A 20,467-nucleotide genomic window follows, 5' to 3' on the forward strand; every position below is an offset into this window, starting at 1 on the left:
AAGGTAACAGTGGTCCCAGTGGTCATCGGAGCACTAGGTGCAGTGACTCCCAAGCTAGGTGAGTGGCTCCAGCAGATCCTAGGAACAACATCCAAGAGCTCTGTCCAGAAGAGCGCAGTCCTAGGAACAGCTAAAATGCTGGGCAGGATCCTCCCATCTATCTGGTAGAGGATCTGAGCTTGAGAGATAGACCGCCTGCAGGGGCAAGAGGTGAGTATACGTCAATGGACACTGTACTGGTGACTATTTTTCAGCTTAACCAATCTAAAAATAAAAACAGAAGGTTCTGAACCTTAATTACCTATGAAAACTACTTCTCATTTCAGCCCTGGTGTTCACATCTCTACTTGTTTTCATGTTACACAATCTAAAGAACAAAGATTGACTGCACTCTGAGAAGATCCATCCAAATAATAATTACTACCAAAACACTCTTGTATAGTGTGTTAGTTCACACTAAATGTGTGAGCTGAATCAGTCTGCCATGTCACAAATAACACATAAATAATCCATAAAACAACAACCAAACGCTCAATGTGACCACTGAGAATTCAGTAAAAGATTTTGTATAAAATAAGGCTGTTGGCAACAGGAGAGAAAGGCAGCATCACTTTAAATGATTAAAGCTGAAACTGCAGTGCTGGCTTTAGTGGTTTGTTCATGTTGATCACGACCCTTCTGCACTCGTCATGTGCTTCAAAACCCCTCAGTGGTTCATACTGTGTGCCCGAGTTATAAAAGCAAGAACAACGAGTAAGAAGACATTTTTCAATGTTTTGTGTTTGCAGCAGATGGCCGCCACTGCCTCAGCCATACTCTGCCAGAGGTCTTCCTGTTAAAAGGGACTTTGCCCTCACCCAGTGTTTGATCATAAGGTATCACCTGATCTCATGGGGTTCACTCTTAAATAGATGCCAAAGTGTAACTTTTTTCATGGTGAATTGACTGATTCTTATATACTGTACACATTTTCTGCTCTCAAGAAGCACTCAAAGCATACCTCATTCACCCACTCATACAAGCACTTTTTTCTATCTAACTTTCACACACATTCACACTCCAATGCATGCATCTAAGAGCAACTTGGGGTTAGTATCTTGCCCAAGTCTGGCATGCAGACTGAAGCAGCCAGGGATCAAGCCACCAATTTTCCAATTAGTAGATGACCAGTTCTACCTCATGAGCTACAGCCACACAGAAAAGGCTTCTTCCTTTGTAGACAGAGAAACAAACTTCTCCGCCTCAGTTCTCACTTATACAATGGAGAAAAAACTTACACTGTGTAATTTTCTTTACCTCGTCCCCATTACTGTCTACTTTTTTGTTGTTGTGTCAAAAACAAACAGAGACAGCTCATAGAATATAATAGAATAGAATTCAACTTTATTGTCATTGCACATGTCACAAGTAGAAGGCAACGAAATGCAGTTTGCATCCATCCAGAAGTGCTTTAGCCATGATATAGATATATTACAAAATATATATTAGCAATAATATAGGTATATAGCTATATTACAGAAATGGGTCTATTATGGGTATGTTACAATGTACAAGGTAAGAAGATATGTTATGAATATGCTATAACTAAAAGTATGTACAGGCTGTAGTGGGTATACAAGCTATGTACAGGCTATAAACAGGATATAAATATGAAACTATACAGAAATATGCAAGTTATAAACAGTTGTAAACAGTTGTAGAATTATAATTATCGTATTGTACAGAATGATTGTTCATGACATGAAGCCCCATAGTTGTTGTTGGTATTGCCACAACAAATGACCAAAATTAAGCAGTTATTTTACAGTATCAAAATCGTCTGCAGCAAGTAGCAGCATGCCGACTAAAGAGCATTACATGAATATCTCGTGTGTGAGTCATCCTGCCTGTGAGCCTTCCTCATTTTAGGACATTACAAGGAACAACATGGTTTAAATTTAGGGCCTCACAGGCGAGCACAGTCAGCATATTGTAGGGAATTTTAGGCCAAATGGAGATGTAAGCTGGTGAAGGAAGATTGCGTAAAACAATAAAAATCAGTATGTGGGCACTTGTCTGCCAGTGATTTAACGCAGAGTTTGATCTTTTCTTGGATGACGGCAAATCTACACCCAGCTCACACTCCACACGCCCACATGCACGAACCTCCCAGGTATTTTTAGACTCGTTTTAAAACAGGATTCCAAAAATACAAGAATGAACTTTTTACCCTGAACAACAATACGGCTGGTTTTTGGTTTGCAGACAGAGGAACAACTGTTAAACAAAGGAAAAGATGAAAATCAGCTGTCTCACGCAGCCCTCAGCTGCTCCCTCGGCAATTATTTTCCTACACACCAAACCTCACAGACAGAGTGTGGCTGTGTGTATGTGATTGCCTATGCGCTGTACATTTTTTCTGTGTGCGTGTGTCTTGTTACATAGGAACGGCTAATGGCTGACATGCGGCAATGCCCTTGTATTTCTTGGCAGGACACCGCATGTCTCTATATAGAGACATAGAGCCAGAGAGGGTGGGGGTGGGTGGAGACTGCGGGTGTGAGGGGTCTGACAGATACAGGATGTGGATGGTGAATTCTGAATGGTCCCATGTGATCACTGCCTTCAGTGAGTCTAATGTTGAGTGTTTTTAGATCAACCTGGAAGTGAATCATTTGAAAAGCAGCAGCTACAGAGTGAGCAGAACTAAGGGTGCTGGAATCAACATGCAATGAATCAAATGTGTCATGTGAGAAGACTGCATGAGTGTTATTTCTGCTAATACCACCTGCTGTGATCAGTCTTCTCTCAGTAACAGGCCGTGATGGGTATAGCGGCGTTACAAGTAATGGCGTTATTAACAGCGTTACTTTTTTCAGTAACGAGTAATCTAACTAATTACTATTTGTATCTTTACAACGCTGTTACCGTCACTAACAAGAAAATGCGGTACGGTCGCGTTACTATTTTGCAACAGACGGTTGAAGCTGTGTTCAGCTTATCACATCTTATATCAGCTGCACGGAAGTAGCTGTAAGTAATCTGGGCGCTACAGCTTTAAGCAGCTGTGTGCGCTCCCGCGGGTGGCAGTCACTTTTGGCACAACACCTGGAGCTAAGGGGGCAAAACATTGCACGAGTGCTGCTGTTTGACTGAGTAAGAATAAAGTAATCATGGTAAGCCAATCGCATGACCACTTCAAGATGACAAAGCAACAAGGTGACATATACCAGTTTTTAAATTGTGTTGATAGGCCACGTAAAACCAGAGTCATGATAAACAATATATACGCAGCGTTTTTTCCTCAATAGTTTTGTCACATTTACTGCCTAAGGACAGCGCTAGCAAGCACTCTCTGCTTATGACCAAAAAACAAGAAACCAAACAAAACAAAAAAACAGTCCATTCATGTTGGTGGAAAAATGCACCATGTCGACCAATCAAAAAATGATATCGCACCATGACATTTGTCTGTGAAGGTTCTCAGTCATCCAGGTCATCGTAGTCAAAGGAGCTTGCAAAGAAAAGCGTCTGGACTTCTTTAAGTTGCTTGAAGACGTTTCACCTCTCATCCGAGAAGCTTCTTCAGTTCTAAGGTCAAATGGTGGAGAGTCCCAGATATAAACCTAGTGGGAGTAACCCCCCACAGAGGGACAAAAGGACCCCCTGATGATCCTCTAATCGCCTGAGCCAAGGTGTGAAACTGGGTGTGGGTCCCAATCAGCCAGGGTTTCGGGTGAGCTCATTGTGAAACCTGGCCCCACCTTATCATGCGAATTCCTGAGGTTAGATGGCCCAGGATGTGAGTGGGCGTTAAGGCATCTGGGGAGGGATCTCAAAACTGGATTATAGATGGCAGAGAGTTGGTGTCGTAAACCCCCGCCTCTGTTCAAAGATGGTCGCTCACAGTGGACATAGATGGCTTCTTTCACTCCTCTTTCAAACCATCTGTCCTCTCTGTCCAAAATGTGAACATTGGCATCCTCGAAAGAGTGTCCTTTATCCCTAAAATGCAGATGGACTGCTGAGTCTTGTCCTGTGGTGAAGAAGAGGTGGCTCTTCTGTGTTGTGCCATGCGCTTGTGAAGTGGCTGTTTGGTCTCTCCAATGTAGAGGTCTGGGCATTCCTCGCTGCACTGTACAGCATACACCACATTGTTAAGTCTGTGTTTTGACGTTTTGTCTTTCGGGTGAACCAGTTTCTGTCTGAGCGTGTTGCTGGGTCTGAAATGCACCGGAATGTCATGCTTGGAGAAAACTCTCCTGAGTTTTTCTGATACACCGGCTACATAGGGGATGACAATGTTGTTGCGTCTGTCCTTCTTATCCTCCCTCGCTGGTGTCTGGTCTTCTTTTCTGTGCCTCTTTGCTGACTTTAAGAACGCCCATTTAGGATAGCCGCACGTTTTGAGTGCTTCCTTTACATGTGTGTGTTCCTTCTTTTTTCATTCAGGCTTAGAGGGAACATGTTCTGCCCGGTGGTGTAGGGTCCTAATTACTCCAAGTTTGTGTTCCAGAGGGTGATGGGAGTCAAAGAGGAAGTACTGGTCCATGTGTGTGTGGGCTTCCGGTAAACTTCGATGCTGAGGTTGCCATTCTCTTCAATGTGCACAGCGCAGTCCAGGAAAGGCAAACAGTTATCCTTTGTGTCTTCCCTGCTGAACTTGATGTTTTTATTCACAGCGTTAATGTGCGCAGTGAAGGATTCCACTTCTTGTGTCTTGATTTTGACCCAGGTGTCGTCTAAATATCTGTACCAGTGGCTGGGTACTCTTCCTTTGAAAGAGCCAATTGAGCCAATGACATTTGGTTGTTTAGGAAGAGGGGGAAGTTTTAGGAGTGACGGCGAGAGACAGAGAGACCGAGTTTTGAAATGTGAGAGATTTGTGACGTTTAGCATGTTTGGAGTGTGTAGTTAATGTGTTGTCTTGTGTAGTTAGTGTGTAGTGTTGTGGATAGTTTTGTGTTGTGTGTCAGAACAATGAGGCGACTGCTGAATGAAAAACGGAGTAGTGATACACCTGCTGCTGTCAGACCTGCAGGTATCTGTGATGTTCTCCTTTATGGTGGACAGAAATTATTTTTTTGGAGTGGCACAAAAAATTTGTGTGACATCTTATTGATTGCAGAACAGTTGATGGTTATGTAAATAGTTTGAAGGTTATTTAAAAAAAAAGGGTAAAAGGTAAATTGGTGCAAATAACTTTGTTGTTTGCAAAACTTGCGCGTATGATTTTAAAATTTATATTTATATTTGAATTGAAAGTTATGAAATATGATTCAATAAACATGTTTGTGGTTGTTACAGTAAAAAATATAACTTTTTCTACTCAGATTTTATGTTTTTTGTCTGATTTTAGATCAATTGTGTTAATACAGTATGTCAAAATGAAAACACAACTGTAAATTCAGACATGTGAGGTTGTGCTGAAAAGAATGATACCAAACAAGGCAAAGTAAATAGTTTTTAAAGGTGAAATGCAGAGGTCAAATCAAAAGTAGTTAAAAATGGCCAATTATACCCTGGACCCCATTATTAAACATTTTTTTAAAGTAACACAATAGTTACTTTTCAAGTAATTAATTACTTTTAGAATCTTGTAACTCAGTTACTAACTCAGTTACGTTTTTGAAGAAGTAACTAGTAACTACTACTTTTTCAAAGTAACTTGCCCAACACTGGTAACAGGTACTGCAGTTCTCTGGATTTGTCCATGTTTTACTAAATGGGTATCAACAAAAGTCACAAAATGTGATTTTCCGCTACAAGCCACAAAGCTTGAAATTAGCTGTATGCATAGAAAATATTTAATCTCAGGTCCAGATGGGAATTCTCTGATATTTCTTGACTGCAAACAGTTTTCTCAGCATTTTCGCAGCAAACAAACTCCATTTAAGCTACAGCACAGACACAACAAACAGCAGGCAGAGTTAACAACTAGCTGGTGGACACAGTGAGGCATAGGACAGCAGTAAATCATGCCGGAAATCTGACTCCATCCCAGGCATCCCAGTTCACAAGAACCACCAGACATCAGGAACAGGAGCAAGTCACACCTGATGCGTTCCAGTTCCAGAACTGGTTCTGAATGTGTGGACTCACTCCTGCTAGCAACACTCCTCAAGGTAGAGAGAAACAATTGTTTAGACCTCTGCTAAACTGTTCCTAACAGGTTGATTACCTGTGAAGGTGATGACCAAAAAAAGAGCTAAAAGACAGTGAACACAACTCCAAATAGAGCATCAGTTTACTCAGCTTATCGAGACGCTGCTAGTTAAGAAACTTTTATGATTTTTATTATGAGGTGACATTATCTGAAAGTTATTGTAGAAGATAACACTGGCAACTTAACTGATTTAGTACAAATATACTGTTGCTAAGTTGACAGACCCAGTGATAACACATTGTAATGGTGGTGCAAAGATCAACAAGTATTTATGGTTGTGTAGCCATGTGATAATCATTAAATATCTCAGTAACACACAGCACACAGTAGGTTTTTTTTTTAATGGTGTGCACTCAAAAGACATTTTTGGAGCAAAAGAACCCATTTAATGAACTCTCACTTGATTTCTCCCTGCTGGATTTTAATCTTAATTGAAGTTCTGGATTTTAATGACCATAAAAACGTGATAACTTGGATACTATTATGATGATTTTTTTTTGTATTTTGTTCTATAAAGCACCCATTTTGTCTTTGACAGCGCTTTCTTTATAGGGTGCACTTTTACACTGAGGTTTGGTAACCTGATCTTCTTTGGAGATGACCTCTCTGGGGGATTTATCCTGGAAGAACCAGGATATAAATGCAAATTCAGAGAGAATGTTTAACCCCCAAAAGATAAAAATGTTACCTTTGTGTTTTCTACAGCATTTCTGAGCTCACACTTTAAAAAACCTACAATCAAGTTTAGCTGTTTTGTGTTTGCACTTTGACAAAAACACATGGAGCTACAGAAGAAATGGCTGTCTCATCACTCTTAGAGGACCTACTGCTAATAAACAGAACTCACTGAGAAAAGTCCAGGGCATTTTATTTTGAAAGCCTACTTTCCGTAAACCAGCTGGCTCCACCCAGCTCTGTCTCACAGAAACACTGATAAGGGAACTACTATAGTACACTTAAACATCCAGGCTGTTCTGTCCAGCGGTGGCATAAAGAAATCATTTCAGACCTCGGGCATTTTGATACCTCTGCACAAAACTTTGTTCAATTTTCTACCTACTGTGGAAGTGGACATTAAAAAAATGTTGGAAGACTTTTACTATTGGCAAATTTAAACTTTGGGAGGAAAGCAACCTCATGAGTACTGCACACAGCAGGCTAACAGCTGGTGTGTGGTGTGGGAGAGCTGTGCAATGCTTCAAAAGTGCAAAAAGCATATTGGTTATGTTTGGGTGCCTGATACGAGGCAGAGCAATATGATAGCAAAGTTCAAAGTCTCTCATAAACTTTTACCAACAAATAAGTATGCAAGGCTAAACTTCTGATTAAAGTTCCTTTTAAGGCTTCAGATATAGACATGTGTAACCTGATCTAATACATGTGGTTTGGTTAGGGACATCCCTCTATAAGCAGCAGATGAGTCACTGTGTGGCACAGACACTAAAACACATGCTCAGCATAAGCGAATGACATCATACAGACATTTGCAGCATCTTTAAAGGGTTTTACATTTATCTGTGCAAAGCTATGATGAACTGGAGTGCAAGTAAATGTCTGTTTCAGAAACACACAACACAAAAATCTAACATTTTATTTAAGAAAGTACTATTTAGTCTTTTGGGCCACTGAGTGGCTCTATAGTGTAGTGGTTTAAACATTCACCTAACAAGCAAAAGATCCCCAGTTCTTTTGGTTGTTGGAAGACACAAATTTTGGCAGGTATAAAAGCTGAATACACCCGTGGCTTAAATCAAATATTTATGGGACCATATCTGTTGCAGAAGGTCCCATAAATGTGTGGCACTTGTAGGTTGCTTTGCTTTCACTCTTATGTCCAGTTCATCCCAAACCAGCTTGATGGGGTTTTGCTGGCCCGAGACCATCACAATTACTCCTCCATGTTTGACAGTTGATGCCACACTGTAGAACCAATGCCTACTGGACATTATACAAAGATGCTGTGTGATGAACTAAAGATTTGAAATTTTGATTCATCAGTCCATAATACCTTCTTCCAGTCTTCAGTAGACCAATGGCGGTACCATTTCAAGCTATTCATTGGACTTGAACGACTTGAACTGCAATATATAACTGAAAAAAATGGGGTGTTCTGATTCTGAATCTCAGAATACTACATAGATATAACGGGGAACACATCAGGCTTGTGTATGGATGCGTGCCCTATTATAAATGTATATTATTAGCTGGGACCACATCTTCATTTAGGCTTGACAGTGTTTCTAGTAGAATTTAAGTAACAAGGGGGTGTGGGACACCCTGTGACCACCTCTGTACATGCCCCCTGGATGCATGCTGTATGTAAACTTAAGTTTCGTCTCCTGTAATCTCACCAATGTAATTCTAAAAGTTGCTATGAGCAAAAAAAAAAAAAAAAAAAAAATTTATATATATATATATATATATATATATATATATATATATATTATATATATATATATATATATATATATATATATATATATATATATATATATATATATATATATATATATATATATAATCGTGGTAATCGGAGCACTAGGTGCGGTGACTCCCAAGCTAGGCGAGTGGCTCCAGCAGATCCCAGGAACAACATCGGAGATCTCTGTCCAGAAGAGCGCAGTCCTGGGAACAGCTAAGATACTGCGCAGGACCCTCAAGCTCCCAGGCCTCTGGTAGAGGACCCGAGCTTGAAGGATAAACCGCCCGCAGGGGCGTGCTGGGTGTTTTTATTTATTTATATATATATATATATATATATTTATATATATATATATATATATATATATATATATATATATATAAAACACCCACCACCACGGTCCTGATCCCCAAGGACCCCATATATATATATATATATATATATATATTGCCTGCTTTCCAAATTTAAATATTATTATTTATTATTATTATTATTTTTTCAGTGATTATACAGTCATTTTTTACACAACAACTTTAGATCCTGAACTGGTGAACGAGATCACCTGAGGAGATACAGTACCGGAGACATATAACTTCAACTATTATTTATTTATCAAGATTCTTGTCATATTGGCTACAGCTGGTCAGTTTCTGGGTTACACAGCTTCAGCCTTTAATAGTGGTCACTTACAACAAACCTGCCTCATCAGGAATTCATCCCGTCCAGATAAGCACCTCGATAAACAGGCGGATGAATAAGTACAGTGGTTTCCATCAGCTACAAACTTTCTCCAAGCACTCACTCCAGCTGTCTTACCTGCGCTGCTGCAGCACAGCGGAAACATTCCTGAGGCGGAGCGGCGACGGTACAGGAAAGGTCCCGAGTGACTCCACCAGTCTGAACCGGAGGGCAAGTCGAGTACCGATCCGAAATGTAAACTACGCGATAGTACGACCAAGCCGAACAAAAATAAAGACAATTAAATTAAGTTAGCAGGGAGCCGACCCCGGAATACAAGTTGTCCCGAAACCGGCGAGCCTCCTCTGACTGTTGAATCCGATGTGCAGACAGAGAAGGATAACCCGCTGCTGTTTGCTTCCTCTTGTTTATTTGTCAAATGCCGTGTCAAGCCAGCATCGCGCGCGCGCGCACACACAAAGCGCATTGAGGTGAAGCAGCTTACCTCCACGCTCACTCCCGCATGTCTAATTATTTGTGACTTCCCTCCGTCCAGCGGATCACTCCATCGGTGAGTCTCCTCCTAGAGCACGCGCTTCTGACTATCAACGAGCACCTGGACGTCAGGAGGCGGCATCGTCACGCGGGCACACACAAACACACACAAACACACACACACAGAGGCAGAAACACAAAAATGAAATAAGCGAAACTTGCGAGGGAAAACAACGAGATATATTGGTTAAATAAAAATAATTGTGTAACTAGATTCTAGTTACACAATCTAGACTGAAAAGACATAGTCTAGATTGTTTCTTGATTATTTCCATTTGAATTCATACTTTCAACAGGTCTACAAACACGGGAACACACTGTTTACTCTTGTTCAGGCTCACTACTGTCTCTCTGTGGAAACTACTGAAAAGTGCACCAATTCTCTGCAAATGGTACTCATGATGAGTGGTTGTTGATTAGTGGTCATGACAATTTACATATTAATGATCAGGAAATTGGCCTCACAGTCCATTGTTCGTCAGTGGTGCTAGTTTCAGTCATTATGTAAATGGACTGTTTATAATGTTGAGGAAACCTGCAGTCATTTGAGAATGAAGAAGTCAGTGAGTGCATTTCTCCCACTGAAAATGCTACGTCGAGATGAACAGAATCAACATTTGGGGGTTTCCTTGCCTGGGTGATTGAGCATGCAACAAGACAACTAAGTTAAGAATTTGAACTGTCAAAGACATAATATAATTTACACCTGTTAATTAGGCTTCATTTTTTTGGTGATAGTTCCTGTTTTGTTTTCTTCACTTTCTGTCATAATTTATTCATTTCTCAAGAGTATTTTATGTGTTCACACTCCTTTTCAGTGGAAGCTATAAATGAATGTTTGACAGCAACAAAGCTGACCTCGACTATAATTTTTCAATGCTGCACTTGTGATGAAACATGCCATGTTGGCACACTAACACACGAGTCCACAGACGACGTTGCAGCAAGTTGGTAAGAATGTAGCCTTTGTTGCTCATAGTGTGAACTTAACATTTAAGTGTCTTTATTTCAAAGGGACTTTATCTTCTGTCATCTATGTCCTGTTTCACTGGTGAATGCTTATATTTAACACTTGAACTCAAGGTATGTACAAGTATCACTGAGTAAAAAGCCAACACTTCAGGGTGCATTAAACACACATTTTTTTCTACTCTTGGATCTATATGATGCCATGCAGAGTGTAGATCTCTAATATGGTCTCCTCAAGTGCACTGACTCCTGGTCCACATGCTGTTCAGGTCTTTTGTTCATGAGGTGCAGCCAATCAGAAAAAAGTTGTTTAAAACAGAAGCTCAAGCTAAAACTGTTGGCTTCAGTCGTGAACCTAAGCTCCACCAACACCCTGTATTAGGTTAATAAGGATTCTGTTGAACTATGATACAAAGCTACTCTAGTAGAGACTACTGGAGTAACTTTGCATCTAATAGGTCCCCTCACAAATGCTGACAGGATGACAAGTCAAAACATTTTACTGGGAAATCCCTTTGTGGAAATTTGTGTATTCCCTTTTTCATATGGAGAAAGTAAGTGGAAGACTTCTCAGAAATTAAGTCTATTTTATTTCCATGAAAGTACAGAAGAAGTGTCCGTTATATTTTTAAATATTTTATCTGTTATATTTTTAGATCTTTATTCCTGATGGCAACAATTTAATGTCATCATATGCTGACATATGTGGCATATGTTGGTTATGTTTGCTTTGTACCATATCACTAGGTAGCTGTTGCTGTGCAGTGTATAAATTTTAAAAAGTCAAAAGTGTTAAAAATGTTGTAAGTCTTGGATAAATGCAGCATGTACAATATCACATATAATTATAAGATTTTATTTTATTTTTTATGAAAACAGCTGGTCACAAACACTACTACATGACTTCTTTGAATGAACCCAAAGACACATGGCTTCTTCTACTTGGTTTAGTTGGATTTCACCATAAACAGATACATAATAGAGTGATGGTTTTATCTGCTTTAATTGTCATCAGCTTTCCTATTTTATCTGACAGGCAGCATAAACAGCTTCGGTGACACTTTCATCTGCCTGTCATTGGTCTATATATTAGCTGTTAACCACAGCACATCATTCCACAATTTTCATTTATAAAACTTTATTTCTCTTGTGCATTTCTCCCAATTTCTTATACTGTTTACATTTTCTTATTATTAGTTCTTCAGTCAGCTGTAGAGCCTTCAAACTTGTGTGCAAGGCACTATATGAATAAAGTTTGATTGACAGATGATTTATTATGCATGTATGCATTAATGTAGCCAGCTCATACTGTGAATAAATTTGAGATTTGAAGGGAGAGGAGGACGTTATAGAAGAAGAAATCACATGTTGCCCAATTAGGCAACATGTTTTTAGGTGTTCTAAAACTTTTGACTGGTAGTGTGTGTGTGCATGTGTGCGTGCGTGTGTTAGATTCAAATTATTGTAGGGTCTTTACCTTGCGATATAAAGTGCCTTGAGGTGAGTGTTGTTGTGATTTGGTGTTATTTATACACATAAATAAATAAGTACATTAAATAAAAGAAATAATATTACTCATCCTTAAGTTCTCCTTTACACTTTTTATACTATTATTCCTTTATGTTCAGTATTATCTGCAAAACTTTGCTTTAAAGTATCTTTATTTTGCCTTCATTTATATGAAGTGAATTTTTAAATGTATGTCAGTACTTAAATTTCAGCAATTTTCACTTATTTGGAATCTTTTGTCGTACACGTTAATTCAAATAACAATATATACAGTTTGCACATTTCTGATCTATATAACAAGCACATACAAAAGCAGATACAGTTCAAAAACACACTGTGCAATTCACTCCTAACCCTAAACACCAGCATCGAACCCCAGCCCATCAAACATCCTGAACAAAGAGCAATATTTAAAGCTGCACTAACCAATATTTTTGTATTAACACTGAATCAAATGAGCCTCACTTGAATGGCAAACACAATGCGAATGATCATTGGTTTGGTTTAATAGAGCTCATCTATATTTAGTGTCAGTGTTGCTTCATATCTCATGGATATTTGTATTTAGCACGTTAACAGCTTGTTTCTGCTGCCACCAAGTGGTCGAAAGTCTACCAGTTCCACCACAACTTTACTTATTGTCTTCAAAGTTAATATTTGTTTCCCGTGTAATAACAACGCTTTATCACCTTCTAAACAAGAGTGTTCTAGTTTAATTCAGTCCTTCCATTTGTCCATTACTAACAGACATATTTCTCTCGCCAACTCACCGGTGCTTTTGGTTCAGTCTTCACCTGGAAGGTTCCCCAGCAGCTCCAGCTGTGGGTTTGCTCAGTCAATCCCTTGTATCAAACAAGAAAGGATTCTTTTTATAAAAGAAAAAACAGAAGAGATTTTAAGCCAGACCAGCTGGCTTAGAAGAAGGGGTACCCAGAACTGGGCAGTGTTTGGATCTGAGCTCTCTCTCTGCACTGAGCAGCAGATACCCCACACACTCAAACACCGCCCACTCCATTCCACCACCACACACAGTTGTACACACACACACACACACACACCCAGTGACCCCCTATGTCTGAGCCAGCTGAGTGTATGTATCTGAAGGAGCAGGCTCACCTGTTGTTATCACTCATGGTATATTTAGATTTGCCACAGATGCTACCAGTGTGTGTGTGTGTGTGTGTGTGTGTGTGTGTGTGTGTGTGTGTGTGTGTGTGTGTGTGTGTGTGTGTGTGTGTGTGTGTGTGCTACAGAGACAGAAATGTGTTGCTGACACTCAGAAGCCTACATGGGCCGTGGTGTAAGAACCCTGGATTACTTCCCATAGACCATTGGCTCTACACATTACAGAGATAGAGAGAGTGATCAAACCTGTGAGCATGTCGTAGATATCAGCACTCCAAGCATCTGCAGCAGAGGATTAGGTCAGCTGTCCACTCCTGTCACTTCTGAGCAGAGGGAGGAAAGGGGACAAGTGTGTTCGGTTGAATTTCTTAGTCTATGAAACCATCAGACAAGGGTGCAGGCTGAGTGTCTGAAAACCCCAAAGACAACAGCCCTACTTGTTTCTAGACTGGAGACAACTATTCCAAAGCAGATTAACTGAAATTTTAGATGGAAATTAGAGCTATCACAAAATCATACATTTACTAGTTGGTTCCATTACATTTAAAAACAACCACTGGTGATAAGAATTTGAATACTATAAAATCAATTAAAATATTATATGTACTCTTGTATTTTTCAACAGCATGTCACACACACAATGTTAAACAGGCTGAATGATAACAATAGTGGTGACTAACATCATGGCAGGAACTCAGGGTTTGAGCTACACATTAGCATATACAACACTGGCCTAAATAATATTGTTTGGTACTACCATTAACATTAATAACTTTGTGATTGCTTTTGTAGTGAGTTAATGACTGCAATTTCATCAAACAATGCGGTTTCTCTTTCTTATGTTCTCATGAGCCTGGAGTTCTGTCCGGTCAACTTTGCTGCATTTGTTGAGTGTGAGCATAAAGTTTTAACTTATATACTTGAAAATTCAACAGGCTGCTTATGTTGTCTCTGATATCCTTAACCCTTTAAGACCTACCATAGATAAGATAAGATAAGATACCTTTATTAGTCCCACACGGGGAAATTTCATCCAAGTCCACCAGAGCTTATATTATATTTTTCACATGCTCTAGTGCCATTTTTGGGAAGTTTTCAAGTTGATAAACATCAATACAACCATTATTGCCCATATTTTAATAATATGTATGCATTAAGTGCATATTAATTACATAAATTGCACAAAAGTGCAATAAACTACAAAAACATTGAAAATCGGTTTTTGTTTGTTTTTTTGTTTTTTTAAACATATATTTCTAGTTAGAGAAATTTAAGAGGCTTATCCCTCAAAACTGTAAATACAAAGTTGCATAAAATAGTTTCCCACCACAGGAAATTTATTTTTAGTGTCTTAATAGTTTTATTTTTGAAATACTAGTGGTGGAGATCGTTCAGTGGTGCCACTCAGTGTGTCACTGAACATGCTCCTGTGACTGGCTAGCAGGTCATGGAGTGGGTGAGAGGTATTCTCCACCATTGTCTTTATCTTGGACAACATCCCCCTCTGAGACCATATTAACAGTGTCCAACTCTATCCCCACAACGTTACTGGCCCTGCGGATCAGTTTATTGAGTCTGTTGGCATCTGCGACCCTCGACCTGCTGCCCAAGCATGCAGCGGCATACAGAATGGAACTGGCCACAAGAGACTCAGAGAAAATCCTGACCATTGTCCAAAAGATGTTAAAAGACCTCAACCATCTCAAAAAAATTATTCTATTCTAAAAAAAAAGAAGAAGCAAAAAATAAAAAAAAAACACAATTTTGTTGTACATGTACAGTGACACTAAAGGCTATTCTATTCTATTCTATTCTATTCTATTCTATTCTAAAATAGAGGTAGCCTAGTTTATTCTCAGCGTGTACTCAAGCTATTTATAGTCCTCCACATCAACCTCTTGGATTGAAAAAGGGGTCCACAATCAATTCTTTGATCTTTGTCATGTCGAGCTGCAGATGATTCCGCTCACACCACTTGATGAAGCAGTTAACCACAACCCACAACCACAACCACATCCAGTACCAAAGGTCTGTAATCCTGGGGGCCACTGGGACGTGGTGTCAGGAATGACTCAGATTCATCATGAACAGTTTATGAAAGACTCCACAAGCTGGGGGCAAAGGCCTTAAGGACACGGGGACTCACCTCTTTTGTTCCAGCAGACTTGCCTGAGTGGAATCTTCTCATTTGTCTCTGAACTTGTTAATGAATGAAAGTAAAAGGTGGCGAAGGAGTGTCAGGACTTTCACAGGAGGCTATGGTGCAATGTGGAGAGAGAGTGGTGTGGCTGTGGATTGCAGGCTGACTACAGGTAAGGCTACCTCCTCTTTGTTTCTCACTCTGAAGGCCCCATTCCTGCCATTCACGAGTGATTTGATGTCCTCTGTCACCCACGGCTTGTTATTTGGGTAACAATGGACAGTCCAAGCTAGGAAAATGAAGTCGATGTAGAAGGTTATGTACTCAGTGATACACTCAGTAAGCCCATTAATGTCCTTAAGGTGAGGTTCACAGAGTGTCTCCCAGTCTGCAACCTCAAAACAGCTCTGCTGTTCTGCTAAGACGTCCTCTGACCACCTCCTAATACTCCTAGTGGTCACAGGCTCCCTCCCCACAATAGGCACATAGCAGGGGCACACCCTAATCCTAAAAATGTTATTACTAGAGGCAAGTTTTATTTTTGTCCAACTACAACTTTTCTGTGTGCTTTATTGCAAAGTATGTGCCACTATAATAGAAAAGTCACTCCATCACTTTGCCAAATTCCAATAAAATGATCAAATGTATGGAAACTACAATGTTGTTAGGAGGAATTTTTTTTTCTTTCAGTGCCATTGAGGGTCCACAGCAGTGTGGCTGGGTGAAGCTGGGATGTCGAGAGATGAAGTTACTGTGAAATCCATGAGCGTGTGAAAACGAATCCATCTTCACCCAGCTGCCAAGCATAGTCCACAATCCACTGCGTGTGTCAAGACATTCCCTCTTCATGTCTGTGTCTGTGTTTTCCTCCAGCTCCTCCATCAGCATTAAGCATTTCTTTTATCTTATACAATACAATTTATGAAATACTTTATTGCAAAGAATTGCTGAACAACATAATACTTGTGACACTACTGTATGTAAAGTCATTAGTCTCAGAATCATACTCACTGTTTTAAAATCCAGTACTTGAGTTATAAATAAGAGGTGGTTGTGGTGGAGGTGAATATATAAAGCATGCACAGCACAGATATTGTCTAACTCTCCACAGTTCCAAAAGAGTTGAGATGAGTAGCAATGATTTTAGAATCTTATAAATCAATCTTTTATTCACAAAATAACAGAAAAAAAAAATCAAATTCTGGCTTCTCATTGTCCCATTTTTGGTTTCATGATGCTCCAAATGTTGTCAGTTGATGAAAGGTCTGGACTGCAGGCAGCCTAGCTCAGCACCCGGACTCTTCTACTACAAAGCCACGCTGGTGAACTTCTGCCCATCGTTACTTCTCTGAAACTCCAAGATGCTCTTTTTATACCCAATTATGCTACTGGCCTATTGCCAATTATATAATTAAATAGTTGCAAAATTGTCCTCCTTTTTAGTACCATTTACCTAGCATGCATATCTCTGGGAAGAAACCTGACTGCCTGTAGGAAGTTCACACAAAGAGAATACAAACTCCATGCAGAAATGTCCCAGCCAGGACTAGAACCGTATTAGCATTATATCGCATCGCAGGAGAATCATAAATGCCATTTATTCCAATAGTCTAGAACAACCAACTGTTCATGAAAAAGATTTGTGAGTTTTCCCGACTTGTGAGTTGAGGTAGAAAAGTCATAGAAACAAAACAAATAAATAAAAAGCAACTGAAAAGGCCCAACTTTTTATTTGAAGGTGAACAGTCTGTTTCTGGTTTCTCAGTAAGCTGTTTGCAAGTGTGTGTAAAAAGGAGGAGTTGGTGCTCGGCAGTGATTTGTATTTATTTTTTAGCTCAGTATGTGCAGCTTTTCAGCCCTCTGCTCCAGCTCGGCTCACACCACAGGGCTCGAACCTCCAGGCCCCAGCAGGTACTGAAATGGGGAAGGTGTGGTTAGCGTGACAGGTATCAGCTGTGCCAGCCAGCCTTCCTCGGCGCTGTCCCCTGATCCTGATCCTCCAGCTGAGCCATAAACCACACCCAAAATGAAACACAGATATGGTATTTAAGACCATTAAACAAACAATTTTGTGAATTCATGGCCTTCACACGTCCAGAAAACATAACAAAAATATTGTCTCAGGGGCCATTACTTGGTTTTGGCTCTCTCAGTGGTATATTATCACTTTATGTTCCTGTTACAATGCAGGAACATGGCCTCCCTCTTCCTTCTGCTGGGGTGAGCGCATGGTTGTCAACGAGATGTGTGGCCTTGGGTCTTCAGCCCTCTTGTTGCCAATGGCTGCTGTCTCCTAGGTCTTTTGTGCGTGTAACACACAGCAAAATTATGTGTTTATTTGTGTACCTCCCTTTGTGTCCTTCGGGTGCTGTGTTGGAGTTGGAGACCCAGCATGTCTGTTGGCTTCGAGGATGGACAGTGGTGTTCTGTGCCGCCAATTTATTTAAAAACATTTAGATGAGATTATGCTATGAAATAAGAAATTAAAATGCTTTATCCCTCTGTTGAATTACCTTCAGTTCAAATTCTATTTATATAATGCCAAATCACAAAGACACACTTTGGAAAAGCCCCAAGGATTCACAAGAACTAATGATTACATGCAGAGTAATAATAATAATGGATTGGATTTATATAGCGCTTTTCAAGGCACCCAAAGCGTTTTACAATACCACTATTCATTCATACACTGGTGGAGGCAAGCTACAGTTGTAGCCACAGCTGCCCTGGGGCAGACTGACAGAAGCAAGGCTGCCATAATCGCGCCATCGGCCCCTCTGGCCAACACCAGTAGGCAAGTAGGGTAAAGTGTCTTGCCCAAGGACACAACGACCAGGACAGAGAGCCCAGGAATCGAACCGGCGACCTTCCGGTTACAGATGCGATTCCCAACCCCCTGAGCCACGATCGCCCCCAATACTTGAGACAGCATTCTCAAGTATTGTTCTAAAATTAATATTTCACTAACCTCATGCACCGTTTTTCCCTTTGGCTTCACCCACTTCTCATATAACTCTTTCAATCTTGCATATAGTTCTTTTGGATTCTCATCAGGTTTTACCTCCAGTGAACGGAATCTCAGTCTATGTGTCTCAGGATTAATGTCATATTTTTGAAGGATAGCTGCTTTAACTTTGTCATAGTCTAGAGAGTCATCCATATGAACATACGCACCTCTTGCTTTGCCAGTGAGTAAAGGAATCAGATGAAAAACCCAGTCCATTTTTTGCCACCGGCAAACTACAGCCATGCGTTCAAATGTTGTTAAAAAATGTTCAATATCATCCTCCTCTGTCAATTTTTCCAGCCTGGGTTCATAAAAGCGAGACTGACCTGATTGAGGATGTATTTGCTCATTACTGGAGCCAGCACAGGGAGGATTCTCCTCTTCAAAGGACTCTACCTCTGGTTGTTCAGGTTCCTCCACTTGAGGCTCAGGGACCGGGGAGGTACGAGCTTGCAACCTGCAACAGCTGAAACTGATGTTGCAGTGCTCTAAAGCGCTGTTCCTGGCGGGTAAACTCCTCCCTTCTTCTTGCTTCCTGGGCCTCCTGCTGACCCATATGAGAACGAAGCATGGAAATCAGTTCTGACATTGTCGGCTCCTTACCTTGGCTCTCAGTACTATCCACCCCTCCAGAGGCTCCATTTTCCTCTCCTCCTTCTACTTGCTCTACAACTCCAACTGGCTGGTTTTGACAATCTCCTTTTGCTCCTCTGCCACTCCTTCCCATTCTGTGCATGGCTTGATAAGTGAAGAGGGGAAAAAAAGAGAAAAAAAATCCTGTGCCTTCAACTGCTGATCCCACTCCTGACACCACTTGTGATGGACCGAGCAGTGAAGGAAACTTAGGCACAGGTTAAAGTCCAAAAAATTTTTTTTTTATTTAACCCAAAAAACATAATTGGTTAACTCATGCAAAAAGAATCAAAATCTTGGGCCCATAAAAAGAGGTCAAACTAACAAAACTCTACTCAAAGTTGACAACACAACTGATAACTCAAACAACCTGACTTCACTTAATGAGACAAAGGGGAAACTTAAATAGTGGCTGATCAGCCCACAAAAACAGGAGAAGGGGTAAAACACACAAAACCTAACTAAACCAAACATAATCAACTCCAATTCCCCCCCATGGTCCTGAATTATGGTATGAACCAATTTGTAGTCTTCCTTCAAAGCTCGCTCCGCCCCTTTTCCACCTCTTGGCTCCTTAATCAAGGGACTGGAACAGCTGCAACTAAGGTAACTCAGAAAACAAAAGATTAATCATACATAACAGTGTAAACTAAAATGTGCGCACTTATTTTAGAATGCAGTGTTATGTGGATATGTGAATGAATTCTAAACCAAAACCAGTTATTTATTGTTCTGTAAATAAATTCCTATATTTAAAGAAAGAAATGTGAATGCAAGGTTACTTATAAGCCTCTACACTAACATGGTGATATTACCACTGTGTGGCTGTGAGTGCAGCCATCACACAGATATAACCAAGCACAACAGTAAACAGTCCAGTGGTCTTTCCTCCCATGTTCCCCTGTCAGGGTTAGAGGGTAACTGTTGTCACATATTTGGGATAGCTCGCCTAATGACTGACAGGTGGGCACCAGATCTGAACTCTGGCACTGTTTCCCATCAGTTTTGAAGCAGTTTTGAAGCATTTGACATACAAATTTAAATATTGGTCTGGTTTTGTCTAAACAGATATACACAAACCCAACTAAACAAAGAATTATTCCAAACAAATATTTTATTTAGTAAACAAATATTAACAAACATTTTATTTAGTAAAATATTTGTTAATATTTGTCTGCCATTTATCACCAAAATTAAAGTATTGTAGAATCATTATTTTGAAAATGTTTGAAAAATATAAAATGTTGAGATATCCTTGCTGATACATTTTTGTGAATTTATTAG

The 20,467-nt window shown here is 40.0% G+C and overlaps 1 protein-coding gene across 3 annotated transcripts in view; it reads right to left on the reverse strand.

Moving 5' to 3' along the window:
* Positions 1 to 13,272, reverse strand: part of LOC308391947 (myocyte-specific enhancer factor 2C-like) — a 36,285-nt gene extending 23,013 nt beyond the window's left edge. The window contains exons 1-2 of one of the 3 annotated variants that reach the window (XM_080874765.1): positions 13,049 to 13,272; positions 9,751 to 9,861 (exon numbers count right to left, since the gene is read on the reverse strand). The gene's annotated coding sequence lies outside the window, so the exon portion shown is untranslated. Of the gene's footprint in view, positions 1 to 9,383; positions 9,540 to 9,750; positions 9,862 to 13,048 lie in introns of those variants that run through there. The other 2 variants (XM_080874766.1, XM_080874767.1) reach the window with 2 other exon arrangements.
* Positions 13,273 to 20,467: the final 7,195 nt, after the last annotated feature.

This window comes from Rhamphochromis sp. 'chilingali' (genome assembly GCF_963969265.1).
Source record: "Rhamphochromis sp. 'chilingali' genome assembly, chromosome: 2".
NCBI classification, from domain to species: Eukaryota; Metazoa; Chordata; class Actinopteri; order Cichliformes; family Cichlidae; genus Rhamphochromis; species Rhamphochromis sp. 'chilingali'.